General features: G+C 43.9%; 1 protein-coding gene and 1 long non-coding RNA gene across 6 annotated transcripts in view; both read right to left on the reverse strand.

Moving 5' to 3' along the window:
• Positions 1-2,111: 2,111 nt before the first annotated feature.
• Positions 2,112-27,776, reverse strand: part of PWWP2B (PWWP domain containing 2B) — a 52,792-nt gene continuing 27,127 nt past the window's right edge. For 4 of the 5 annotated variants that reach the window (XM_053388811.1, XM_053388808.1, XM_053388809.1 and 1 more), the window contains exon 4: positions 20,504-21,084. The gene's annotated coding sequence lies outside the window, so the exon portion shown is untranslated. Of the gene's footprint in view, positions 2,600-20,503; positions 21,085-27,776 lie in introns of those variants that run through there. The other variant, XM_053388813.1, reaches the window with a different exon arrangement.
• Positions 18,609-27,776, reverse strand: part of LOC128414096 (uncharacterized) — a 270,502-nt gene continuing 261,334 nt past the window's right edge. The window contains exon 2 of the long non-coding RNA XR_008330578.1: positions 18,609-19,553. This is a non-coding gene — a long non-coding RNA (uncharacterized LOC128414096). The remainder of the gene's footprint in view (positions 19,554-27,776) is intronic.

The following is a 27,776-nucleotide window of genomic DNA, read 5'->3' on the forward strand; positions in this document are numbered from 1 at the left end:
AGCCTGTCCTCTTTTATACAGGACTATCCTAACACAAGCTGTGATGGGGTCTTGCTGAATGCCTATAAAACAGCTTGACCATGCTGAAAATGCAGCATGAACCCTCCTACACTAGTGGCCAAAACAACCAGAAAAAGGAAGCCCAACTTGCTTAGGCTGACATGAAGCAGGTTTCCTTCATTTGAACGTCGCCAATGAGAATGGGTGTTCAGAGAGCCAATCGGGTGCTATGAGCCATCAAACCTCAGAAACACACTTTTCCCAAAAGGTTTCTACAGTTTTGGCCACTAGTGTATGTTCTTCCATTCCTATAACTGCTGCCCCCAACTATAGCTTTGCTATTGAAATACTTTGTCACTTGTACAACTTGTGACAAAGTTGTGAGATTACACTGTATTACCTCAAGAGCACCATCAAAAAGAAGTGGTCTGCACCCCTTCTGCCCACCCCAGGCTTTAAAATCCTATACAGTGGTACCTTGGGTTAAGTACTTAATTCGTTCCGGAGGTCCGTTCTTAACCTGAAACTGTTCTTAACCTTAAAGCACCACTTTAGCTAATGGGGCCTCCCGCTGCCACTGCGCCGCTGGAGCACGATTTCTGTTCTTATCCTGAAGCAAAGTTCTTAACCAGAAGCACTATTTCTGGGTTAGCGGAGTCTGTAATCTGAAGCGTATGTAACCTGAAGCGTATGTAACCCGAGGTACCACTGTACTTTATAGCAGGAGTTGCCAAAGTGCTGCCCACTGACACAATGGCACTTTTGAGGTCTTTCCCTGGCACCCACAGTGGAGCACTGCTGTGTCGACTAGACAACAACAAATGGCCTGGCCACTTGCAGAGGCCTCATGCTGCCCACCAACTGCAGCGACCAATGCGGCACACCCCTTTTTCTCCTTTTGCATCGTAGGAGGATTCTGGGACCGGAACACACATGGCTCCAGGTAGTGAACAAGGCTAATTTCCAAACTTGTACCATAAGGTTGCTGGCTCAAACACCAGAGTCCTTGTCATGTCATCACTGGAGTGGCGGGAGAGAGAAAGAGAGCACCCATATGCAGACTAGGTGCCTGCCCATTCTACCTCAAAACAGAGTAGCACTGTGACAGATTCTGCCCTCATTGTCAATTAGAGGGAGAAAGCACACTTGGACACAGCCCAGGCAGGCACCTGCTCCCACAGTGCTATTTGCACAGCGCAGGTCCTTTCTAGGTGTTTGATGAACAGCAGCAAAACTCGGCACAGTAACCCCTGAACCATCAGCAATATTGCAGTGCTGATATTTCAGATGAGGTTTGGAGACGAGTCATGTTTCCAGCTTTTAAGCCAGAACTGGAAGCCAGCTGAGGCAGGAAGCAAGCAAACAAGCAAACACACACACACACACGCACACACACACACGAACACGGCCAGTGGAGGAGAGTGGGGGGGGGGGAGTAATTGACCCTTCTGCCTAATAACTCTTCAGATTTCAGCATGAACACACTCTCAGCTACCCAGAATGCCTTGCGTCGGTACACAAGCCTCAGACAAGTCTGAGCAGCAGGTTGGGCCAGGCAGCCTGTAATTCCTCTGCTTGACAGAGTCTGTTTCACTCAGCAGCCATGGAGACGACCGGCTTGGTCTTGGTGATTCAGCTGCTATAGCCAACTGTCACAACTGACTCTGTTGACTTTGCTGTTAACTGGGACTTTCCAGCCATAATAGGCTTGTTTGCTGCATTAATGCCTCATTAAAAGTTATAACTATCTTTAAATGCCCCCTCCGAAAGCAAGTACTCGGTGAAATTCAGTCAGTGGACTATTTAATTGTTCACAATAGCAGCAAATTGCCAGGAGCTAAATCACATTAATGATGATAATAATAACTTTGATTTATTGCATTATATCCCACCTTTTTCTCCAAGGAGCTCATGGGGTACACCAGACATCCCCAAACTCAGCCCTCCAGCTGTTTTGGGACTACAGTTCCCATCATCCCTGACCACTGGTCCTGTTAGCTAGGGATGATGGGAGTTGTAGTCCCAAAACAGCTGGAGGACCGAGTTTGGGAATGCCTGATGTATATGGTCCTTCGCTTCCTCATATAATCCCCACAACAAGGTAGGTTGGACTGAGAGGCAGTGATTGTGTGACCCAAGGTCACCCTTTGAACTTTGTGGCCAAGTGGTCTCCCAGGTCACAATCTGACACCCTAACCACCGAAAAAGAATAATATTGAAGACCTGATTGGCTTCCACAACTATTTTTTTTAGAAACAAACAACCCTCTAGATTTGGGGGGGGGTACAGATTTGCAGTTTTTAAACTTTCTGAGCTGGGACAAGCTTTTGAAAGGAGAAATGAAACAGTCCAAGAGTCCTGGGATACACTCAATATGCAATCCTGTGCATGTTTCCTCAGAAGGATGTCCCATAGTGTACAGTACAGATTACTCACAGGTAAGCATGCATAGGGTTGCAACCCTATAGATTTTCTCATAAAACAGGACACGGCCTGTATGTTCATCCATCCACCACAGAATCGAAAAGGTTTAGCTTTTGCTTACTGTTAGAAGTTTCACTTCAAGCTTGTCCTTGCCCTTGTGTCCATTCCAGATAAACTGAAAGAAAAACAAAAATAGGGACCAGAAATCTGCCTTTAGTTTTACTGCATTTTCCCTACATAGAGCTGCAGATGTGAGCTGATGTCATAGGAATATTTAGACATTACAAAACACATTTGGATTACTGAACAAACATATGACAGCCAATTAGAATAATTATATATTTTGTGCTGAGGAAATAAATTTGGGGAGGCTATCCAGTTACTAATTTGAATTTCAGTGTGTTCTGATTACATATTGTTTTATTCATTAAAATGAGTTATTCTCATCAATTGGGGGTGCTGGAATTTGATAGCATAATGAGGGCTCGGTCAAATGCTTTTTCCAGTTGACCTGCTGAAATCCATTTTTGGGATCTACATATTTGCCCAGCCTTTCTTAACCAGTCAGTATTTTACTTCAGGTTACTTCAGGTTACAGACTCCGCTAACCCAGAAATAGTACCTTGGGTTAAGAACTTTGCTTCAGGATGAGAACAGAAATTGCGTGGCAGTGGCACGGAGGCAGCAGGAGGCCCCATTAGCTAAAGTGGTACCTCAGGTTAAGAACTGTTTCAGGTTAAGAACGGACCTCCAGAATGAATTAAGTTCTTAACCCGAGGTACCACTGTATGATCGCCGCTTTGGCAAAGCAGAGTTTGCTCATAGTGAACTCTTGGTTTTCCTTTCTGTCATTTGTTGCTCTGAGCGATTGCTGCTGCTCCGTGCCAAGCCATTGTCTGTGATATTGAAGTAGCAAATGATTTCCATAACTAAATGTACCCTATGGAATGGCGTCACCTTGTGATGCTTCAATTCCATTGACTTCAGTCAGCTTTATGGCTTAAAACTGTAAGCAGTCTAATCGTGTGCAGTGTTGTAGCATGTATATTTCATGGCTAGTTTATTACTCTCTTGTGTGGCTATTTAGGCATAATATATCTTGGGTCTTTTCTTTTCTTTTAAGAGCTGTTGGCAATCAAATAGGGGTTTTACAGGGGACTGAAATTTTCGAGGAAGAATATTGTTTAGAGCAGGGGATGTTTTCAGGAAGTGTCTGAAAAGGGAGAGATGCGGGGAGCAGTAGGCAGACAGGGAGGAGGACATTGTTCCTGGAGGTTGTTTTCCCCATATTACTGGAATGGCAAGATATCTTTGGAATACACAGGATATAGCCTGAGTGGGAAGCAGAGAACACTGTGCTTGTTTTTGCAGAAATAAACTTGTTCCGGAGAACTTCAGAAGGAGAGAAATTGTTGGCTTGTTGTGAAAGATTTTTGGACTAGGGGGAGGTTGAGGTTTTGTTTATTTTTTATTATTGGTTAATGAATGGTTCTGATGATTGCTTTCCTAACAGTAAGGTAAAGGGACCCCGACCATTAGGTCCAGTCATGGCTGACTCAGGGGTTGCGGTGCTCATCTCGCTTTACTGGCCAAGGGAGCCAGCGTACAGCTTCCGGGTCATGTGGCCAGCATGACTAAGCTGCTTCTGGCGAACCAGAGCAGCGCATGGAAAAGCCATTTACCTTTCCACCAGAGCGGTACCTATTTATCTACTTGCATTTTGACATGCTAGGTTGTATTTTGACGTGCTATGTTTGAACTGCTAGATTGGCAGGAGCAGGGACTGAGCAACGGGAGCTCACCCCGTCACGGAGATTCGAACCGCTGACTTTCTGATCGGCAAGTCCTAGGCTCTGTGGTCAACCCACAGCACCACCCGCGTCCCTTCCTAACAGTAAGGCCAGACTATTTTTGTGATAAGGAAGGACACAGAACCTAAACCCACACGAGAAACTTGGTTTAGTGAAAAGGTCTCAGCAGCTCACCTGAAGCTTAAGGGAGAGATGGAGTCAACTGAACCTCTTCTAGGGAGGGAGTCCCACAACTTGGGCCTCTCGCATGAACAGACCTCGGCTCTTGCTTCTTCACCTGAAGGGCAATGAGCTCCGCCACCTGAGGTAAGAGCGATGTTGACCAAAGAGAGGATATTTTTGGTTGTAGCACCACATCTGTGGAATGCCCTCTGCAGAAAAGATCTCCTGGCACCAACTCTGCTGCTCTTTAGGCCCCAACAACTTTATTATGCCCAAATTTTCTGCGTGTTTCATAACAGACTTTAGCTTTACAGCATAGCTGTGGAAGATTCTATTGGTTTTGTGGCAAATGTTTTTTTGGGGGGGGGCGGGGCGGTATCTTCATTCTATGCACATTTTTGTCCTAACTTGTGGTTTGTCTATTGTTGTTTTTTAGTTGTACGTTTTATACAGCCTAGAAATAAATAGCGCCCTCTCTCTCTCTCTCTCTCTCTCTCTCTCTTTCTCTCTCTCTCTCTCTCTCTTTCTCTCTCTCTCTCTCTCACACACACACACACACATATACAAATCAACTCAGCATTCCATACAAAACAATGTGCATCCTCTCTACTATGGATTTCTTCCCCACCCAGCCCCATAAAAATCCCCTCCTTCTATAATGCATTTTTTTTTAAAGAACCAGCAGTTCAATTTTTTTTTTTGGCTAAGTCTTTTATCAGCAAGGAGAACACAGTCAACACCAGGGGTCAGCAAACTTTTTCAGCTGTGGGCCAGTCCACCGTCCCTCAGACCTTGTGGGGGGCCGGACTATATTTTTTTTGGGGGGGGGGAATGAACGAATTCCTATGCCCCACAAATAACCCAGAGATGCATTTTAAATTAAAGCACATATTCTACTCATGTAAAAACACCAGGCAGGCCCCACAAATAACCCAAGATGCATTTCAAATAAAAGGACACATTCTACTCATGTAAAAACACGCTGATTCCTGGACTGTCTGCGGGCCGAATTGAATAGGCGATTGGGCTGCATCTGGCCCACGGGCCTTAGGTTGCCTTCTCCTGGTCAACACTATCTACAGCCACTGCTTTATTCTCCCTGCCTGGCCTCTTAATTGTTTTGCCAACCAGGAAAAGCTGGATGTTGCATTCCTACCTAATGCATTTCATGTAAAGGAAAAGCAAGACATTGCAGTAGAAATGGCACAGGGGGCCGAGGGGAGGGGAGCTTGTTTTTGAACTACCAGGACCAACAGATTGTTTTCCTGGTGCAGGGAAGGAGCGGGTCAGAAATGCTATTAAGAGGAAACACAATTAAAAAAATAGGATGATAAGATGTCCCTTTCTGAGGTGGAGAAGACCAATCTGCCAGTGCTTTATCTTTGACAGGCCAGCTCTGCTAAGATAAATTGGAAAGCAACACAGAACGGTACAACCAGCTGCATGAAATGGGAATACAAATGGTTATTTTGGTAAACAGGAAGGTTTGGAGGCACCAGGTTTTTTCTTCTCTTTTTTAATGCTGAACATAGTCTCCACATTGGAGAGTTAAAACACCACACCCTCTGCATTTCAACACAGTGCTAACCAAACTCCTCCCCCTCAGACCACTTGAAAACTGCTGAGGGTCTTGGTGGACCACATAATGATTTTTCTGCCTGTCGTATCAATTGTAGTGTGCCACGCTAGATGCTGCATGATTTATTAATTCATATGCTTATTGCTTCTTTCGTTTCTCTTATCGCAACTTGAATTCCGTAGAGTTCAAATTACAATATGGAATAATAAAAGAAGCGATAAAAATACAATTGCCAATCAGTGTGGATATTTAGTGAAGACACAACATGAACCGCCTAAAATGAAGCTCACAGTCCACAGACCTCTCCGTTCAGAAGTGCTGTTAATGTGGTGGTGCTGATCTTCAAGCTGATTAAATTTAAAGTTACATTTAAAAGGGGCCCCACTGTACTGAAAGAAGCAGTTCGGCAACATTACTGAATAGAAGTAGAAGCTCACTGTTCAAAGCTCAATCTCTTTACATTCAGCCTCTGCTTTCCTCACACTTGAGCTCTCAGTTCCTCCCTTCACAGCTAAGCTTGCTTCTCAAGGCACAGCAAGCACAAGGCAGTGATGGGTCCATGCAAATAGTTTACATTTGGCCTCTTCTTTATCAATTAGGCTTGACTGAGACAAGTACTTCTTCACAAATCATATAGTTATACCCAGTGCTTTGTTTCTTAAAAAAAATGTTTAGGGGTACTCTCATTTTGACTCAAGAAAACCACCATTTTATAGTTCAAATTGGGAAAAATACAGTAAATGGACAAAAGTACAAAGATTCACAAAATGTTTAGGGGTATGCATCCCCCTGCGTCCCCCCAGGAAAAAAAACCACTGGTATCGTATGGAATTCGTCACCACAGGGACATAGTGCAGCAACGACGACCGCCTCACAGAGCGCTTTTGGCAAACTATTCTGGAGGGAACTAAAACATAATGAGGGCCATGTTCACACTATACATTTACAGCACTGTAATGCCACTCTGAACAGCCATGGCCTCCCTTAAAGAATTCTGGGAGCTGTAGTTAATTTTGGGGTCTCATGCGTTGTTAAGAGACCTTTATTCCCCTTCCTGAGCTGTAATTCCCAGAGCAGTTTCACAGTCAACCCCTCTTCACAGGGGACTCTGGGAATTGTGGCTTTGGGAGGAGGAATAGTAACTGCAAAGCATTCTTGACCAGGTCAAAAAATGTAGCACCTTAAGGACTAACCAATGTATTATGGCATGCGTCTTCATGGGTTAGAATTGAAACACAGATAAAGGTATAATGAATAACGACACCTTCCAAGAAACATGGACTCCTTTTATTTCTGTTAATGAACAAAATCAAGGCCTTCTTATACCAACCGGTCAACATTCTCAGTGGAGGGGTTACGTTAAATAATATGTTTGAATGTGGAATGTATGTTTAGAGACGATGGATAAAACAAACACCATTAGATGTGCTGTTGGATAAGTGTTTAATGGCTACTGTAGTTGTTTAAAAGCCAAGAAAATAATGGTTAAAAAAACAAATAAATGTATGCCTAAAAGTATGTACAAAACTGGACGTGTGCATGTATATGTACACATAGACACAGACAAGTTCTGAAATGTACCTATTCTGCACCCACTGAAACCCCCCAAGAAGACATATGCAGTTTGAAGTGAAGTAATGCAAGCCTTCCACAGTTCTGTAATAAGGGCTTGTCAATAATGATCAATGAAGGGCGCTTGGCCATTGTTTTTGGAATTACTCAGGGGGGAGTAGACCAAGGCAGATGTTTGCGCCTGAATGGTGGCTTTGTTGCTGACACACAGCAATGAAAGGTAGAAGACGAGGCAAGCTATCGATTTATTTGGCCATCTCCCACTGTTTCTCTGTAAGCTGTGCTGCGTGCAAGAGAACAGAACAAGGAGGGTGTTTTAAAATAAGTCACGTATCCTATAATAACAACCCTTCAATTTGCTTCGCCATCCTTTTCTTCTCCTTTAGAAAAAAACAACAACACTACGCCATGAGGGACTACTTCTGGAGATTGAGCCATAAAGCAAGCTGAAAATAAAGAAGAGTTTATGGATAATCACGTTCTTCCCCAACGGTCTATTGTCTTTTCAGGGTAACTCTCTGTGGAACTAGTTCTAAAGTCAATACCTCAAAGGGGCCTCAGGGCACAAACGGCATGGATTATACACTAAGGCTGCGCACTGGGCAAGGTTTCAGACATTGATGTAGGCCTCAGTTATCATTGCCAGATGGTGCTTTCTGCTGCCCCCTTCTTCCACCAGCCATAAGGCTGCCTAGGATTTAGCTGTGCCACGGCTGCCATTGCCCCTGGGCCACTACCATTTAAAGCATAATATGTGTCGTAAAGTGAGCCAGAGAAGGAGAGATAATACTGTTGAGGCAAGAGGAGGGGAAGCAGAGATGGAGAACCTCAGGGGTCTTGAGTGTTTCAGGGCAATGTTGGAGGGTATAGTTTCGGGCAGGAGACAATTGCCACACACACATTAGCAGAACCTTCCTCTTTATGTCATTCAGTATAAGAGAATCGTCTTGAGGAAGTTGAGCCTGCAGTCAGGAGAATAACTGAGGTATGGTCACAGCTATGGTGAAATAACTATCCACAAAATGAAAATTCTTATAACTAATAGAAACAAGGCTGCTTCCGAGTCCATCCTATGGATCCAAAAGCTGTGCCAAAAAGCGAGTACAAAGCTGTCTAAACGGTGCTCATTAAAGATGGGGGAAGGAAACAAATTGCCCGCCTCATTGCTGTCATGAAAATATAGTCAATCTGATACATTTTAATCAGATCCTTTTCAATTCTGAGCACTGGGGGGAAAGTGTTTTGCAAAGTAATTCGAGCCAAGTTTTTCCCCTCTCTCTCCCTTTCAAGAGACCACATTAGCACAGATCCAGCTAACTTTGCAGCTCCCCTTTGTCTTGCACTACATCCAATACAGATTGCTGGCATATACCTCCCACTGGTGGGAAATCTTAAATGCGGCCTCATTTCTCAGTCTGCTGAAAAGTTGGCCACATAACAGTGCAAATCTTTGGCAGAAATGGGCTTATTGTTCTCTGCAACAGCTAACACCCTAGTTTTCAAGGGGCCGAAAGCATTGAAACCGAGACTGGCTAGTGCCCCATCTCATCTCTCAGGTCATCTTGGAAATGCATCATCTGAGAAACTTCAGAAATGCCTGGTTAAGCAAATAAAAGCGTCAACAGCAGCTGCCGAGCCATCCTTGTGACCTCTGGTAGTTCGTGCTGGCTGTTGCCGACACATCACAGGACAGTGGAAGTGCTGAGTAAAAATGGAAAGCCATGCTTAAAATTCCTACTTTGCTGTGAAGCATGATGGAGCATTATCTAGGGAAATAAGGAAACAGAAAAAGAGGGATTATCTGGCCAGCTCCATTATTAGAAAGCATCAGATCATAAGAACCAAATAAGTGAATTATGGGCAAGGGAAGCAGGAGAGTTGAAAAACAAAGAAGGGGGGAGCAGAGAAAGAGAACCCATCTCTCTGATTTTGATCACATTCTATTTTTCAGAGACTCCAAACTGAAACACATTTCTTTTTCTTTTTTAAAAGGACAGCAAAAAAAATTTGTATTTTAGGCATGTCTTTTCTATGGTTCCTTTTCGGAAAAAGAGCGCTCAGAAAGGTCTAATCCTGGATTCCTATTGCAAAAGTCTAACAGTGCGTATAATCCTATGCATGAAGTTTTTAATGCTTTGTGATAAACACAAATACAATATTTAATTAGAGACTGCATTTGGAATTCCAGTTTCCCCAGAAGCCCTGTCCATTGCACAGATCCACTTGCAAGGTAATGAGGCTGCTGTCTTGTCAAGACAGCAAGGAAAGAAGGAAGGAAAGAAAGAAAGAGGGGGAATTTTGTTTATGTAATGCTTAGCTCTGACCAGAGTGCCCTAGACCAAAGCCTTCTTTCGTCTTCCGCACCCATTTATTTGAATACAGTTGAGATCTCTTTCCCCCCTTATCCCATCAGTTCAGATTCTGTTAGCATATGCTCCAAAAACCAAATCCGACCTTGGGAAGTCAGGGATTGAACCTGGGACCTTCTGTATGCCGAGCATGTGCTCTGCCCCTGAGCTACATTGAGCCAAGCTCTGCACCAGGCATGATGCTGAACTCCCACTCTCTTTGTTTATCAGCTCTTGGGATTGCACAGGTGACTCTTGCAGGAGATAGCAAGTGGCATGCTTTTCCTTTGTGAACTGGAAAGTCCACCAGGGGAGGCTCACTGGGACTGATCCTCCTTGGAGGCAGCCCCCCCCCATGCCACCTCTACAGTGTCCCCTTGGAGAAGAGGAGAAGTTGCTGGTTTCCTCCATCTTTGTTCCCAGTGTAAATCTTTATTCCCCCTCTTGTACCTGATGTAGATTTTCATCCCCCCCCTTCTTTCCTGGGGTGTGTGTGTGTGTGTGTGCACAGCATTTTGTGGTTTGCTTCAGGTGCCAAAATGTCTTGGGCCAGCCCTCTACCCGGCACTAGGTTCATGCTACTAAATTAGAAATATAATGTTTATGTAGCATGCCTCCACCTTTTCCTGAGATGAATCCTAATAGCAGGGCTAGGTCTCTATTTCTCTGTCTATGCAGGACTGCTTCAAGCATATGACATAGATTTATCTGTTAAAATCATAAAGGCTAACTCAAAAGAACCAGAATCACAAAAGTTTCCAGCTTCCTGGGAATCTGAAAGCAAACATCAGTCCTTCATAATTTTTGCATGTTCTTTGTTTATTTAGGGGGGTGTTGTTTTTTAGCAGACTGCAATTTTGCATCAGGTAGATTAAAGATATTGTAGCTGGCCATTCTTTCTCAACACCTTTCTTGGAATGTTAAGCATTCCTGTCTGTGGACAGTTAAGAGTCACTACAGAGAGAAACTCAGCCTACCATAAAAGTTCAACGAAAGAGATATGAGTTAGGAGTACATTCCTTGAGCAGGAAATGACCTATTGGCCAAGAATGCATTTCACATTTGCCAACTCATCTCACATTAGTCTCTTTGGTCTATATTTCTCTGGACTGTGACAACATACAGTAGCTGGAATAAGAAACCACAGGACCCATTTCTTGGATATAATAAGAAAAATGCTAATGATATCCCCATGAAGTGTAGACATGGAAAAATAAATTGAAATGCAGTGTGTTCCCATTGTATGAGCAGACAATCATAATCCACTGTTCAGTACTAATCCGCAGACGTAATTAACTGAAGTATATAATAATTTTCTGCACTGAAGGAAATGGATAAATATTTAAACAAGGGTGAATCAGATTTACAGCCATAGTTGTTCTTATCAAGCACCAAGCTACCACGTAAATCATATCAAATCCTTTCCTGAATGTGGAGTCTTGGGTGGAGACAGAGTTAAGAAACATCAAGTGACTATTGTGAACAATATTTAATTCAGTTTTAGCCCTGGCTTTTCGGTGCTGCACTCAAGGACCCTGCTTTTTAACTTCCCATGACATTTTTAAGTAAATGCCCCGCTGAAACTCTAGAAAGAATTGAGGTGCTGAGATCCCCAGAAACAAGATGGCATACTTTCATCAGGATGTTGCCAAAATTGTTTTAGGACACAGAAGTTCTTCTGGGAAATGAGATGTTTCCTACCAGCCATATGCACATCTATGACACATTCCAGATTCCGAGGGTGTTTTCCGGCTGGAACACAACCACATAATCCCAAGGGTTTCAGGGCTGCTTCAGAGTACTCAGCTACACATAAAAAAACAAGTATCCATGATATTTTGAAGCTGCATATGCGTTGTCTTCCTGCCTCATCATTTACATATATAAACACATGGCAATAACATTGCTTAGGCGTATTACAGAATATGAATCATTCCTTATATTCTTTGAAAAGTTTTGAAGAACATGCTAGTTCTCCTTCTGGAAGTAAGAGTTCTGCTATACCAAGTTTCATGTTTCTCTGGGATTACCTAGCAAGGTAAGCGTTTCTTCCTACTGCAGCTCCTAATAGAGGGTTGCTGTTGGCAATCCATATTTGGGAGAAATTTGGAGTGTGTGCGGCTGAGTCATATAATCCTAACAGTGTACCAAGGAAGAAACTGATCTCCTCCCTTCTTTAGCTGCATTGACCCATCGAAAGCAGAGCATCCTCATCCCTAAACTTCTGTATAATAAGGCAGTAGCTCATTCTGGTCTTCCTGGTCTTCTTTTCTCCTTGCACACTGGGTCTTGTGTGCTTTGCTGCTCTTCAATAAGCCAGCCTTTCCCTTTTCCTGTGTATGCCCTCGCTTATTTTCCTTTCCTTCTCTGAATCCAGTATCTCTTAAGGCACAGAGAGTGAGAAAGATAGTTCTAATATACATTTTCAAGGTAAATAAGTTTCTGAGATAGGGCAAATTAAGCAGATGATGAGTAACAGGGCGAGGGCAATTAACATATGCATGAGGTGTGCAGTGAAGCAGGAAGCAAAACCAATTGCTTCCATTGTACGCAAGACACAGGGTTAATTAGCAATTGATACATGGGTCTAGAGTTGCCCACTGCGATTGTAAGTGGGTGTTTCAAAATATAATTACCACCATTTTGTGCAAGTTGGCAGTGTATTCATTGTGCAGTGCTGCTCAGGCACACCTGGCTTGTGATCCAATCCCTAGCAGCTCTGAAAGAATCAAGTGCAGCTGAAAATACACACAGTGTAAAAACCAAATAAGCAATTCATATTATTTCAGGAGAGGGAGGTCACTTCCAGAAAACCTCTTAACTGAGCATTCATCCTGACTTGCTTTGCACAAAATTTGTAGAGAGGTTATACAGTGCCTGCTACTTGTAGGGCATTTATTCCAATTGGTTTGCCGGGAAATTATATGACATTGTTATCCCACACTTCCCAGTGCATTTTCATATCACATTCCTTACCGTTAAAAATTATTGGTTTGTAATGAGGATTGCTTCTGTTCATTATACAGTGGTACCTCAGGTTACATACGCTTCAGGTTACAGATGCTTCAGGTTACAGACTGACTCCGCTAACCCAGAAATAGTACCTCGGGTTAAGAACTTTGCTTCAGGATGAGAACAGAAATCGTGTTCCGACAGCGCGGCGGCAGCAGGAGGCCCCATTAGCTAAAGTGGTGCTTCAGGTTAAGAACAGTTTCAGGTTAAGAACAGACCTCCGGAATGAATTAAGTATGTAACCCGAGGTACCACTGTACTATTTAAAAATTAATCCCCACCCACCCCCACAGAATTTCTAAAGAATATTCGTGACTAGATACTTTTCTCATCGTCTTTGTTTGGGTCTTCTGTAAACCCAAGAGCATTTTATTTAAAACAAACTTCTCTACTCCCAACAGCAACCAATAAAAACTTTTAAAAACAAAACAAAACACAAAATACCATTTTGAACCCTAATTCACTTAAAATTGGCTGGGACTTGTTGCACTGAAAGCAACAGGCCGTTTGACTTCACAATTAACTTGTTCCACTGGTTTCACATTAGATCCCCCCCACCATGTACAGTATATTGTCAGTTTCAGTTAGAGTAATGGGGGGGGGGAGACTTTAGCCCTTTTAACATCCCATCTAGCAAGCATGCCAACCCTCTTGTAGCCTATCTAGATGCCTTTACAAATAAACACCTTCCCCACCACCACCTCAAGGGCAAGAGAGATGTGCATTTATACACGTAGCAGTCATCCCACAGCCCAGGGCTGGAGTTGTAAAAGACTTACTCCTTGCCGCTGCTGCTGTTTTAATCTCTCATAAAGATGGAAGGCATAGCGGCACCCCTAACAGATTATCTCAATGCCAGAATTTACGCAAAGAAACATGCTTTAAAGTTTGCTACCCTCCAGGCTGCAAAGGGTGTTAAAAGACCAGAATCAGTACTTTCAGTGGGTCAGAGGTTAACCAGAGCAGCAGCAGCTGCAAAGTTGGCTGCATGTGGCCGCATCTTTCCCTATGAGGAAAATGGCAGCAGTCTGCAGCATGTGTGGCTTCCAAACGAAGGCCAAGCACTTGAATCATCGAATTGTAGAGTTGGAAGGGGCCACAGGGGTCATCTAGTCCAGCCCCCTGCAATGCAGAAATATTTCTCCCAATGTGGGGCTCAAACCCACAACCCTGGAATTAAGAGTCATGCTCTGCTGACTGAGCTATTTTAGTATGCCTCTGAATACCAGTTGCTGGGAATCACAGGTGGAGAGACCCTACCTGCCCAGAGACTGTCTCACCAGAGTGGTGCATGCTCTGGTTATCTCCCGCTTGGATTACTGCAATGCACTCTACGTGGGACTACTTTTGAAGGCAACTCGGAAACTACAACTAACCCAAAATGTGGCAGCTAGACTGGCAGTGGTCATCAAAACCATATAACACTGGTCCTAAAGGATCTTCACTGGCTCCCAGTATGTTTCCAAGCACAATTCAAAGTGTTGGCACTGACTTTTAAAGCCCTAAACGGCCTCGGCCCAGTATACCTGAAGAAGCGTCTCCACCTCCATCGTTCAGCCCAGACACTGAGGTCCTCCTCCGAGGGTCTTCTGGTGGTTCACACACTGCAAGAAGTTACAGCGAAACAGGCAGAGGGCCTTCTCGGCAGTAGCGCCCACCGTATGGAACACCCTCCCATCAGATGTCAAGGAAATAAACAACTATCTGACTTTTAGAAGACATCAGGGAAGTTTTTAATGTCTGACATATATATATTTGACAAATATATATATATTTGCTGGAAGCCGCCCAGAGTGGCTGGGGAAACCTAAGCTGATAGAGCAGCAGCACTAATGGTGCTGCCTGAGGGCTTTCCTCAGGCATCCGGTTGGCCACTGTGAGAAGCAGATGCTGGACTAGATAGGCCTTTGATTTGATCCAGCAAGGCACTTCTTTCATTCTTAAGCAAGCCATTGAGTCAAAACTACACATCTAAATCTCCATGATGTGTGAACTGACCCGTTTCCCAAGTTCAATCAACACAAGCTACCGATCCCTCCGAAACACATGAGAACCTGGCCAAAATGCAGCAGCGGAATCATTACAAATGATACACCTGAAGCAGGCATGCTGAAATCATGAATTTTTATTACCCGGGGGTTTTGCCACGTCAAGCCAGGATTTCCCTATGAAAACAAAAGGTGGCTTCTCCCCTTTTAGAACTAAGTTGTGCAAATTGAACGACAGCTGTAGGTAGTTAAGGGTCAATGGACACGTCCTCCTTTTGCTTCAGCAAAATGCAGCTGCTACAAGCAAGGCTTGCTGCTCTTAAAGGAAGAGCTTTGCTGAGTCTTGGCTTCCCTGGATCACAAAAACTGGTTGAGCAAGCAGGCGAGTTTTCTTTGGAGCCAACGTAGTGGTTAGGGCTGGTGCTGCCCATTGCTGGAATACAACTCCCAGGATCCCTCATCACTGGCCATGCTGCTTAGGGCTGATGGGAGGGGGGGGGAGTCCAGCAACTTCTGGAGGCTCCCAAGTCCCTCCACACTTTGGTCAGTAGGACAAGGAAGACATAGGTTCAAATCTCCAGTTGCACCCTGGTCTCTCAGCCATCCTTCCTCATGGACTGCTGCAGTGCCAAGAGAGGGAGATAACTATGGACACTCCTTGGAGGAATGTCAGGATACAAAAAAATTGTAAAATAAAATAATGTGAAACCGTTGTTGGGTGAAGCCTGGATACAACTGGTGCTAGCCTAAAAGTGGGAAGTACCGTATTTTTCGCTCTATAACACGCACCCGACCATAACACGCACATAGTTTTTAGAGGAGGAAAATCCGTAGGCATGCCACCCATACGCATTCCCTCCATAACACGCACAGACATTTCCACCTTACTTTCTAGGAGAAAAAAGTGAGTGTTATGGTGCAAAAAATACGGTATTTTTCAGGGGAGCAGGGACAAAGTGGAACATTGAAGGGGGACAGGGAAATTAGGGAGAATAGTACCTGTTCATTTTGCCTCATATTTCAGGCTCTACATGTTAGAAACTTGTTCTTTCTTCTATGTGAAAGTTGAGAATATGGGGATTATGGCTCATTGGGGAGGGGTGGGTCCAGATGCCTGTGATGGGAAGTGTAGAAAACAAGTTCAGCCCAGTCTCTCTCTTTAAAGTGATCAGAATTACTCACAATGTATACACACACACACACCTATTTTGCATTTTTTTAATATATGCGCCTGGCTCAAATAATCTGAATATAAAGATGTATCAAGAAATGCACATAAATTTGAAGAGTGGTATAGAAATGATTCTGCCAAAGATTTTCTTACTCAGGCATGCCCTTTGAATATATGTTAATTATTAGCCCCAAAATCTTATCATCTAGCTACTATATCAGTTCCTTGGTGAGACACGCTGCCAATAACCATTAAAGCACATGGGGAGGATTTTATTGTGTGTTGTCCAGTCCTAGCTCTCAAATTACTGATCCAGTGTTCCAAGAGAAAGACTGAAAGGTGGGCCTCCTTCCTCTGTCTGAAACATATTTAGAAAATCAAATGCCTCTTTTCTCATATGAATTTCTGTTTTACCTGAACATATGTAACACTAACACATACTTCACACCACTCGTTTTTGTTCTTTCGCAGCAGGATAGGGGGAAATTGGTAGGGCTCCTGTTGGCTGTTCTTTCCAACATGGCTTTCGTACACTGTGGTCTAACAATCCAGTTTTCCTTTTTTAAAGAAACCCAAAAGGGACACAAATATTGTGCCAAAACAGTGATCGCATAGCCAAACCCTTTCTGTGAGCTGTAAGGGAAGGATTTCTCATTTTCACAGGCTGAACAGCGTCCCTTAAATTATCATTATGTTGGAAGAGAAACGAGACCCTTTCTCTGCGTCGATAGTCGCTTTACCTACCTGTACCTTCAAGAAATTGTGTGGTTTTTACAGTCAGGCCATGGAGGGATCAGATAGGGACACAGAAAGATGGAAAAGAGGCAGTATGGAAACCTTGTACCACTCCTACCCCTATTTCGTTTTGATCTGTGGAACCCATGAAATGCAAAATTCAAGTATAGAATCAATGGTTGTAATAATCACCATCGTAAACAGTACAGACTCTGCCTTGAGAAGCATAAAGCAAAACATTTACAAGAAAATTACATGATTTAAAAATAAATAAATAAGGGGACAGGTTTGCACAATACAGAATGTCTTAAAGAGCAATCTTGGCCATTCATGAGGACATGGGGGAAATGTAATGTGCCAAGCGCAGACAAGATGTCATCAGCAATATTTCCTGCAGTGAAGCCAATCCATTTTTCCAGATTCAGAGGCCACAGGAATTGTTGGCAGTTCACATATTAGATTTTTGTGTGCTCCAAGGTCACTCCCATGGGGAAGGGGAATATAAAAAGTATTGAGACGCGTTTAGTTCACTTCCAAGCAACCTAAAGGTCTATTTACATGAACACCATGTCAAGTTTCATAAACCTTTCTGGAATTATTAACAACCCAGTAATGTAAAGTTTCTCTGAAAGTCTTAAAGCACTTGGAAGACTTCAGAAACCAACCTGTTTCCAACCTTCTTCTTTTTTAAAAAAAATAACTTCAGTTTGTCAGAACTTGAGCAGCTGGGAAAGTTTACTCAGCTGAGCAAATATTTCTGCAGCCTGTTTGCGCACCTCTCGACTTCCAAGCTTCTACAAGATGGCATTTAACTTAATTTGACCAGGATATCTTCATATTCAGGCTGATCTTACACTATGCGTTTGGGGTGCGGTAGGCTGTAGGCCTGAGTGATGCAAGCTAGAAGTTGGATGCAAAAGTATTGGGCTGGAAAGGCAGAGAGGGAGAAAGAGAGAGGCCTAATTTCTGCTGGGATGCAAGGCTGTGGCTATGGGAGAAGTCAGACCTTTTTGGGGTGTTAATGCTTTGAGCCCCTCTATCCTAGGCTCAGGTCGTATATATCTGTAAACAAACCATATATCATAAAGACCCCACAGTCATTCACTCATTCTTAAAGGAAACACAAACCCTGGACCCTTCGGATCTTACACAGCTTGGAGATTGAGATGGCGTGCAACACCTACATGGCATCACAGTCAGGAGGGTGGGGAAGAAGTACATTTTGCACCATTTGCCAAAATGGAACACAGTGTCTATAGCTTTTATAACCCACAATAGATTTGAGTCTTTTTTACCATTCCCTTCAGAGTTTTAAAAATTGACTCCCCCCCCCCCGCCCCCCGGAACGCTATTTCCAGAGTCCAGGCTGCTTGCTCAAGCAGCATTCCCTGCCAGCAAAAGAACAGGCGGTTCTGAAAACTTAATACTGTACACACCAGAGCCGGATTCCAAAAACGCAGATGTCAGTTAATATACATCAATGAAAGAGATACCTCTTTCAAATTCTAATGCAACTTTGCACGTGAGCCACAAGTGGTTCCAGAACCCATGGATTCTTCCTTCTGAGGTTTTAAATATGTTTGGCAGCCTTCAAACCAGTATTTCCCCAAAACTATGCACCATGTGGGCACAGAGTCGTAACTAGGTCATCTTGTGCCCCTGACAGAACTGTCCAGATTTCGCCCCCTAGCCACGGACAACTTAGCTCTTCTTTCCACCTCTCCTCCAACCCACCCACCCATTCAATTCCTCATGCACTTTACCTCACACATATCAAATAAAGACCCTCTATTAAAAACCTTTCACTATGAGGCAATAATCAATATTTTTATTGATAGACATATTTTTAACCGATTTTGCGGGGCGGGCCCCCTCGCCTGTGCCCCTGGCAGGGGCCTTCCTCGCCACCCCCTAGCTACTGCTCTGTGTGGGCAAGGACATTAAGTTACTGACACATTGCAATGCTACACATGTCTATTCAGAAGTAAGCCTTCCGAGTAAGTAAGTGGGGCTTACTTACTTCCTGGTAAGGCTGCAAACAGCTATCCCCAATGCGTCACCTACTCCAAGGGCAAGCAATTCTATTGTTTGCAAATGACCAGATCATTCAATTGCTCCTGAAAGAGACAGAAGAATTACTCACAGTCAAAGGAGGATTGCCTTTCCCAGAGATGCAGCAGCCACAGGTTGTGGGCTTGCCTCCTTCCAGTCAAGGAGACTCTCAGAATGGGGAATTGGTGCAGAACCATCTGTAAAGCAGACCTTTTAGGTGCAAGAATGAAGTGATGAGGAACGCATTATACAGGAGGAAATAGAAGTGTGCATTGGTTATCAGAAGTTTCTGAAAGCTGAATGTATGATGTGCTTACCATGCCTGCCTCTGCAGCAATCCACCCTTTTCTGTGCATTTCCAGTGTTTGCACAGAGCACTGTCCCTGGGTGAAGCCAAAAAGCAGCAATGGCTAAATATAGACTGCATAGATGGATGCATGCCTATATCATGCGGAAGACACAGATGTCAAACTACAACAAGACATCTCTACAGATAAAATTACACGTAGGGAAACCACAATCTAGAGAGGAGCCTCGGGCACATAAAAATTTAAAGGGCTCAGATGTCCTAGCTCAGGGATGGGGAACCTGCAGGTGCTGGTGGACCACAACTCCCCTCACAGCCCTGATCACTTGGCTCATGAAAGGTACAGTATGACTACATAGAATTATAGAGTTGGAAGGGACCCTGAGGATCATCTGTTGTTGTTTAGTCGTTTAGTCGTGTCCGACTCTTCGTGACCCCATAGACCAGAGCACGCCAGGCACTCCTGTCCTCCACTGCCTCCCGTAGTTTGGTCAAACTCACGCTGGTAGCTTCGAGAACACTGTCCAACCACCTCGTCCTCTGTTGTCCCCTTCTCCTTGTGCCCTCCCTCTTTCCCAACATCAGGGTCTTTTCCAGGGAGTCTTCTCTTCTCATGAGGTGGCCAAAGTACTGGAGTCTCAGCTTCAGGATCTGTCCTTCCAGTGAGCACTCAGGGCTGATTTCTTTAAGAATGGATAGGTTTGATCTTCTTGCAGTCCATGGGACTCTCAAGAGTCTCCTCCAGCACCATAATTCAAAAGCATCAATTCTTCGGCGATCAGCCTTCTTGATGGTCCAGCTCTCACTTCCATACATCACTACTGGGAAAACCATGGCTTTAACTATACGGACCTTTGTTGGCAAGGATCATCTAGTCAATTATTAACCACTCTCAATTCCACCCTGATAACTGCCACCTGCCTGGATTTTAACTAACTTGTCTGAATTAATTTTAAGATGTTTTTTAATTAATTGATGTCTGCTTTTATGCTTATTGTGTTGTTTTTATGATGTTAGCTGCGGGATACAAATAAAATTTATTATTATTATTATTATTATTATTATTAGTCCAACCCCCTGCAATGCAGGAATACGCAGCTGTCCCATATGGGAACTGAACCTGCAACCCTTGTGTTTTCAGCACCACGCTCTAACCAACTGAGCTATCCAGGCCCTCATCTGGAAGGCTTCAGGTTCCCCACCACCCTGGTCTAGCTCTTTACTTGGGACGGCCAAAGCTATGATGAGAAGGGAAGCTTGGCAAGATTCCACATGCAAAAGCTGGCAAAGGAGGCCATGGCCTGTTGTTTTGAATAAAAGCCACCCAGGGATGATGCGTTGCTTATTTTTCCGAAGTTTAATAGACGCAAAAGTGAGTCCATTTTTAACTTAAGACTACACCGGTTCCATTCTATTGCATTTCCCTTGCAGAAGTGTACATAATAGGAGTAAACAGTTTTGTGGTGCTAAAATCAAAAACAAGAGTGTGTGAGAGAGATCTTGTTACATAGAAGCAGCAGAAGCAGCAGTGTGTGTGTGTTTTTGTGTTTGTGCGCGTGTAGGGGAAGGGGGAGAGGAACAGGGGAATTATCAAGAGTAGCTAACATTTCATAGGTAATAAATACATTCCGAGGTGTTGCATTTCATTTCCCCCCAAGTCCACTGAAACAGCACTCGCCAAAGTTGCTTCTCTCGCGTTAAGTAGCTTTGTGACTTTTGGTCAGACTAGCCCGTGGAGGGCTTTTTACTAAGCAGTCCAGGTGCTTGTTATAACTTTCACAGATTATGAGCTGTGGGCCAGTCCAAAAACTCATCCTGCTGCCACGAGCACGGAAACCTTAAGATTCTCCCAGGGAAGTGTGTGTCAGGATGTTTACAGACTTTGTGAAACTCTAGGACAGCTGTGGTCTTATCTTCTGTTACCTTGAAGAAAGTGAAAAAGGGAGAGGTTACTGAAAGTGGCACTGCGCACTCAAAGCAGAATTGTCACCAGAAATGTACACGCAGCCACCGGTCCAAATATAGCGCGGGACTTCACAGTCTAAATTGGTCACAGCAAACTTGAGAGAAGGCACAGGGACTCTACAAGCTGCTCAGTCTAAAGGAAGAACCATGGCTAAACGAAAAAACCACACACTACAGTGGGTTGTGGGTGGGACGTGGGTGGCGCTGTGGGTTAAACCACAGAGCCTAGGACTTGCCAATCAGAAGGTTGGCGGTTCGAATCCCCGCAACGGGGTGAGCTCCCGTTGCTCGGTCCCAGCTCCTGCCAACCTAGCAGTTCGAAAGCACGTCAAAGTGCAAGTAGATAAATAGGTACCACTCTGGCGGGAAGGAAAACGGCGTTTCCGTGTGCTGCTCTGGTTCGCCAGATGCGGCTTAGTCATGCTGGCCACATGACCCGGAAGCTGTACGCCGGCTCCCTCGGCCAATAAAGCGAGATGAGCGCCGCAACCCCAGATTCGGTCACGACTGGACCTAATGGTTAGAGGTCCCTTTACCTTTACTGATTTTTTTTATTTAAAAAAAGAATAATAACAATCTGACTAATCAAATCTGCTCACGAACATCTTGCTAAACCATGTTTGGGTGCTGGGGAGCTTGCAGCTCTTCAGATACTGCTGGAACTCCCAGCTCCCATCAGCGCCAGCTAGCATGGTCAGTGATGATGGGATTTGTAGTCCAGCAACATCTGAAGAGCCACAGGTGCCTCTTCCCTGGCTTAGTGTGACACATGAACACAGGCCGTCTGCTCTTTGCATGTATTACTTCAGATTTTGTTATACATCTGCAAACATGCTTGAAGATCCATCTGTCAATCCAGCCCTATGACAGACACGACTTTGGCCCTTAGCATTCCCTGTCCCATGATGCAGTCCCTCAAAAACTCTACCCTCCCTCTCTGCTTACACTGGTAAGTTGACACATATTTCTTCCAGTCATTCATTTTTATATCAGGGTAGCCAATCTGGTGCCATTCAAATGTTACTGGACCACAATTTCCAACAGTCCCGATGGCCAAGCGGTCTGAGGCGGAAGGGAACTGCAGACACAACAATATCTGGAGGAGGCCGGATCGTCTATCTCCCATTTGAAGATTTGTTTTACTGAGCAATGCTGAGCATGTTTTGCAGCACACCACATCGCAAATAAGGCTGCAATCACATACCTACTTACCTAGGAGAAACCCCTATTGATTTCAACGGGACTTATTTTTGAGTAGACCAATACAGAATTGTGCTGTTTGTTAGGAACAGAACAAAATGCACATAACATACTTTATAATATATTAAATACTTTGGAATTTTAAAGCATAACCAGCTTGAGAAACAGGGAGGGAGAGCTGACAAGATCCATTTCCGGAAAGAATTTACACTGTAGAGTAATAGAGATTTCTTATTTTTCGAGAATTTCACAAAAAGGAAGCAGTAGCAGCACACGCATCGAAGTAAGTTACGGTAATCCTCACATGCAATATCAGCTTGTGTTGGCAACTGAAAAGAAGCCTTCAAAACACTTAGGATGAAGTTACCTTAATAGTGGAATAATTCTTGCCAGACACACCTGCTGCTTTAGAAATGGAATTAAATTTGTCAAAATGTTAAAAAAAATAAAAACATTTCTGTCTACCCAAGCATTTGATGGCTGAGAGATACTGTTGCTGGCAACCTTGAAATCGTTAGTATGTGATTGTTTTACATGATTTTAATTGTTTTTAGATGTTCTTATTTTATTTTTTATTGTATTGTTTAATCACTGCTGTGTTTGCCACCCTGAACTCTTTTGGGAGGAAGTGGGAGGGGGGAATAGAAATTAAAAAATTAAAATAATCACAACAATGTCTTTTAGAACCAGTGGCCACTGAATTTTCATTTTGCCTTTCGTTGTTGCTGAGGTTGTCCAGTGTCCAACCACAAAACATCTGTATCTCTTAAGAGCTGATTTTAGGGATGTTTGGATCTGTTTGAACATTTTGTCTTAAATGATTTTAACCCATCCTGAGACTGAATGATGAATAAATGATAAATATACTCGTGATTATGTAACTTTCCCCAGCTTTTCAACATCTAAAGAAGTTTAATAAATAACTCTACATTTTTTGATGCCTTAAGTAAAGAGGTCTCTTCCTGAAACAAGTGCCTCTTTCATAAATCCACAGAGATGGATCGAGTCCAAATATTACAATCAAAAGCTAAAGACCATTGTTTTTGACAACAAAAGAACAATTTTGGGTGACCATATTCTTGGAGACAAGCCCTGCGGCTGCAAGATACACCAGATAACACCACTTCTAAAAAGAAAAAGAAATCTAGCCCCAGAGTTCATGATTCATTTCAGTTTATAATAAAAAACCCAAGAAAAGAATAATTACATTACTAAATCAGGGACTGGCAGAAGGTAGATTTGCAGTAGGTGAGCTAACTCCCAGTTGTTAAAGCAACAACAAAAAGGATCCCACCCTCTAAATTAGACTGCTGAAACAACGAAATCTTAGGAGAAAAACAGGAGTGGGTTTTCTGTGTCAAAGGACTGCAAGTTCCATTCTGGTGCTGAAAACAAGTTTCCTGGGCTGAACTCAGAGGAATCCTATTCCTTGATTCCAAGTGCTGAGCTTAGTGGACCTTAGGTTTGTAGTGAAACAACCACCATCAAGAACGAAGCAGATCCAACAAACCTGGAGCACATCAACTGCACTTGCACCGTAGATCACACAAAATACTTATTTAGTTCTGGACCAAATGCATAAAGAAAAACTGTGGCCACACAGAACATCACATGAGACTCTCCAAGGCTAGCTGTGTTTAGCAATACCTAGGCTTCAGAGCTTGGTTTTCTAAACCGTTTCCCAGAGAACCCTATGGCTTCTTGGAAACTTATCAGGTTCCTCAATGAGAAGGACCAGCGATAGCAGAGAAACGTCTTTGGCTGACAGCTTGCTTACTTTTACCAATCTTTTCCTGCAATGTGCTACAGCAGAGCTAGACTGCTAGATGCACTCTAGTTCACACTCTCCATGCTCTTAAAGCTGCCCAGCATGCTCCAGTTCAAACCACAAGGGCACAAAAAGCAGAGGTTGGACGGCCATCTCTTATGGATGCTATAGCTGAGATTCCTGCACTGCAGGGGGTTGGACTAGATGAGGAGACAGCGGTGGCGCTATGGTCTAAACCACTAAGCCTCTGGAGCTTGCCAATTAGAAGGTTGGTAGTTTGAATCCCCGCAATGGGGTGAGCTCCTGTTGCTCTGTCCCAGCTCCTGCCAACCTAGCAGTTCAAGAGCACGCCAGTGCAAGTAGAAAGATAGGTACCATTGTGGTGGGAAGGTAAGCTGCATTTCTGTGTGCTCTGGTTTCTATCATGGTGTTACATTGTGCCAGAAGCAGTTTAGTCATGCTGGCCACATGACCCGGAAAGCTGCCTGTGGACAAACGCCGGTTCCCTCGGCCTGAAAGCGAGATAAACACTGCAACCCTATAGTCACCTTTGACTGGACTTGACCGTCCTGGGGTCCTTTACCTTTACCAGATGACCCATTGTCAGTATCTCTCTTCAACAATTCCCATTAATTTTGTTTCTTAATGAACTTCAGCATGGGCATTTGTAACCCCCCAGCTACCTACCCAATAAAGCCAAGATCACTGATTTATCTCCTCAAGGAAACCAGGCTTTTTGTCTTGACAACTTCGATTTCACTCATCTCACTTGTATTACTTTCTCACGATCCCAAAAGCTAGACAGGAGTTGTTGTTGTTGTTGTTTAGTCGTTTAGTCGTGTCCGACTCTTCGTGACCCCATGGACCAGAGCACGCCAGGCACTTCTGTCTTCCACTGCCTCCTGCAGTTTGGTCAGACTCATGTTTGTAGCTTCGAAGACACTATCCAACCACCTCGTCCTCTGTCGTCCCCTTCTCCTTGTGCCCTCCATCTTTCCTAACATCAGGGTCTTTTCCAGGGAGTCTTCTCTTCTCATGAGGTGGCCAAAGTATTGGAGCCTCAGCTTCACGATCTGTCCTTCCAGTGAGCACTCAGGGCTGATTTCCTTAAGAATGGATAGGTTTGATCTTCTTGCAGTCCATGGGACTCTCAAGAGTCTCCTCCAGCACCATAATTCAAAAGCATCCATTCTTCGGCGATCAGCCTTCTTTATGGTCCAGCTCTCACCTCCATACATCACTACTGGGAAAACCATAGCTTTTACTATACGGACCTTTGTTGGCAAGGTGATGTCTCTACTTTTTAAGATGCTGTCTAGGTTTGTTATTGCTTTCCTCCCAAGAAGCAGACGTCTCTTAATTTCGTGGCTGCTGTCACCATCTGCAGTGATCACAGCAGCCACGAAATTAAGAGACGTCTGGATCACTGCCTTGCCGTGGCGAAGGGGCTTGAAGAACTCAGAGAAGCTATGAACTATGCTGAGCAGGGCACCCAAGATGAACAGGTCATAGTGGAGAGTTTTGACCAAACGTGATCCACCTGGAGGAGGAACCGGCAAGCCACTCCAGTATCCCTGCCAAGAAAACTCCATGGACAAAGACAACAGGCATATAAAACACAGGAGTAGCACTGCTTTAAAAAAAAAAGAAAAGAAAAGACAACCCAAACTAAGAACATTTCTGACAGTGCAATCCTATAATATCTACTTAGATGTAGGCCTCACTGAGTTCAATTGGACTTGCCCCCATGTAAGCTAGTACAGGGTTCTATCCTCAGAAATATGGAAACAGGACAAAAGCTCCACCAGCACAGAGGCCATCGTATGTTGGTGTCATACTGGCGACGCTATAGAGCACCAAAAGGGAAGGAGGGGGGAAATCATAGGGCTATAATAAAAGAAAGCTTGCACTTCTCGCAAGCATCTTATTCAGTGACTGCAGATCTGTGACCAAGATTGCAAAAACAAAAACCAAACTCCGAATCAGTCGACCATAAATTTTGTTTGGCCACCTGCTAAAACACTAATTGGCCTTTCTTCGTTATGCAGCCCTGCATTCTTATTAGCCTCTGACAGCTACACATTACATTTAGTGGCTGCTTAACAGCAGGGCTCCACACTACCAGAGTGCAGCTGGTCATCATAGATTATCTATTTCTAGGTCAGATAACTGCAGTTATTACCCTGACTTCCCACTAAGCATTTTCTTTCCAGTCTTATCGCGTGAAAACCAGTTTGAAACGACTGCATCTGATCCCCCACAACAATAGCCCTCTACAGGGGGAAAAATGATAAAAAAACCAAATTACATTAGCACTTTTATTTCAGCACTATTACTGCCTGCAGTTAGAGAAAATCCCTTAGAATTAAGATATGCGGTCAGAGGCCCAGCCTTTGCTAAGAAGAGAAGCCCTTCAATTTACATGAAGTGATCTCCTCTGGAACTTCCTCAATTTCCTTGCATTCATCCAGCAGAATTGTTCATTCCCCCCTTTCACGCAGACACTTATTTTCTCCATCCAACTCTCGGTCATCTTCGGTAGCCCTTGAAACAACTTCTGAGGGAATGGTTTTTGCTGAATTGACTGGTTTTGCTGAACAAAACAGTTGACCAGCAAAGTTTTACGGATCTGAGATAACTGAAACTAGAGAACAAAAGGAGGAGATGATTTTTCTGGGTGGGGTGGGGGGCAGGGGGAGGCACAGTGGATGATGAAGTTGGGGTCTTTGGTTGCGTTCAGTGACTGAAAGAGAGAAAGCTGCTAGAGAGGTGGTTATCTTCTTCAGACAAAGCCCAAATACCAAAGCATAACAGATTAACTGCTGTTCAGAAGCTGAAGCTCCTCCAAAGCCATCCTATCTAAAGCAGGTTCCACAGCAATGCTTTCCCTTCTCCACTTCCTTCAGGAGCTGCTGTGGTTGTGGATAGATTTGATTTTCTTTTTAAAGAAAAAAAATCAATGGTGACTTTCACCTGGAAGCTAGTGGAAGAAAGCTCATTGAGCAAAGTGGGAGTTACATCAGAGTCAACCTGCGCAGACTCAGGCTGCTTACAGGATGACTTCAGCAGGGATGTGTGAGAAGGAAGCAAACAACCATGTGGATGGGACGATTGCACCCTGCCCACATACCTGCATCACCCCCACAATTTCTCTCTCCATAGGGTGGGGGTGAGAATCGTGTTAGAAACTGAGATATGAAAGCTAGGAGCAAAATGGCACCTTAAACCTAGGTTATGGGCACCACAACCAAGTCCCTAGGCACACTTTTTTATAACAAGAATACAAAGCTGAAAATGAATGAACTGCAGCTAACATCCCATGTTCATTTTTCACATGGTCTAGTCCTCATCTGAAGACTGTAGAAAACAAAGACATGCACCCCCTGCCCACCCCCCTAATATTCTTATGAGGGTCCCTTCTCTAGTCTTCAGAGAGTGACTGAAAATAGGGAGATAGAAAAGGGTCCTCTTTTCCTTCCAGCAGTGGCAGTTTTAATCTGAAATCTTAGGTGCAGTATTGTGCCCAGAGCTCAGAAACTGCTCGCATTAATGAAATTCCCTGTCGCAAAACGCACCTAGAACAATGGGAGTTTCGAACTCTGGGTGGGAAGCCAGGAGGTGGGGTTAAGTACCCCTTCTCCTACCTTATATTTATTTTCCCCAACCTGGAGTTTGCCATTCT

This window comes from Podarcis raffonei, chromosome 5 (assembly GCF_027172205.1).
Source record: "Podarcis raffonei isolate rPodRaf1 chromosome 5, rPodRaf1.pri, whole genome shotgun sequence".
Taxonomy (NCBI): Eukaryota; Metazoa; Chordata; class Lepidosauria; order Squamata; family Lacertidae; genus Podarcis; species Podarcis raffonei.